Source organism: Adiantum capillus-veneris, chromosome 22 (assembly GCF_014529385.1).
Source record: "Adiantum capillus-veneris isolate H3 chromosome 22, ASM1452938v2, whole genome shotgun sequence".
NCBI lineage: Eukaryota > Viridiplantae > Streptophyta > Polypodiopsida > Polypodiales > Pteridaceae > Adiantum > Adiantum capillus-veneris.
Window position 1 is genome coordinate 101,968,412 of NC_140952.1, and position 1,525 is coordinate 101,969,936.

Consider the following 1,525-nt stretch of genomic DNA (forward strand, 5'->3'; position numbering starts at 1 on the left):
GCCTAATTTCATCATAAGTAGGAATTTACACTTCAAAATCAAAAACTAAATATAGGCGGGGTATCGGGACATCATTGCTAAGCATTTAGATGCATTCTGGGTCGAAAATGACTAGGTCAAAAATCCACTGCTGTTAATAATTGCGATTTTTGCACTTGACCTAAAGTGGGATTTGAGATCATAAGCATGTCTGCTTAGGTCTTATAAACTTGCCCTAGAAGTTTCATTACGTTTGGATGTCATTTGATGCTGTAACGGATGTGATTTGTTTGCAGATGAATGATTGGCTTTTGGTGATTTCAGTCACTTGAGTGTAGCTTGAGTTAGATACGAGTTGTTTGTTGTTTTCCAAGAGATTGACAACCTCTTGTAGCCTCTATGCACTAGTCGAGTCAGCTTCGTCCCATGGATTGACAATTTAATCGTGGTTCTGACTAAATCTGCAAATAAGATAGGAGTGAGGTTAGACACCCGTCCCACATTTGGCGTCGCTGCCGGGGATCGAAGAGACATAAACTAAGAAAAAAACACGAGCTTCTTGTGAAGTTATGCTTTAAGTTCCTCTACGATCTGCTAGAATAAAAACTTTCTTTTAGAAACCGCATAGCTTAAGATTGTCGTGTTTTGTTGTGTAGAAGTAGCTTGGAGGTAAGTTGTACTTGCCGAGTGCCTTTAGGATTGTAGGATTGTAGAATTAGATTAGGATTTTGAGAATGATTGATAGACAGGACAAATCAATGCTCAAAAAACCATAAAAAACAAGAAAACGAGTGTTTGAGGGCACTTTCCACAACCCCATTGCATCACTACAAGAGGCTATTCATATTAGCGACGCTCACACAGCGACGCTCAAAAAAAAATTCCCGGCGTCGCTATGAGCGTCGCAAATTTACAAAGAAATTTGCGACGCTCATAGCGACGCCGGCTGGGCTAAAAAAATAACCGAGCACGCCCAAAAACTCAGATCTCAGATCTGAGTTTTTCGGCGCCCTCAAGCAAGGAGCAGGTAATGCTCTCCCTCACTCTCTCTCTCTCTCTCTCTTTTTCTTCTCCACACACACACACACACACACACGAGGAGAGGAAGGAGAGCCAGGTATGCTCCTTCCCTCTCCTCATTCTCATGTTCCCTTCCCCTCTTTCTCTCTCCCTCTCTCTCTCTCTCTCTCTTTTTCTTCTCCACACACACACACACACACACACACGAGGAGAGGAAGGAGAGCCAGGTATGCTCCTTCCCTCTCCTCATTCTCATGTTCCCTTCCCCTCTTTCTCTCTCCCTCTCTCTCTCTCTCACACACACACATAGTGTTTTTGAGAGAGAGAGAGAGAGAGAGAGAGAGAGAGAGTACAAACAAAAACAAAAACGCACACACACATACATAAACAAAGAATGCACACACACATTGAGAGAGAAAGAGAGAGAGAGAGAGAGAGCATGCATAAACAAAAAACGCACGCATTGAGAGAGGAAAAGAGAGAGAGAACATGCATAAACAAAAAACGCACACATTGAGAGAGGAAA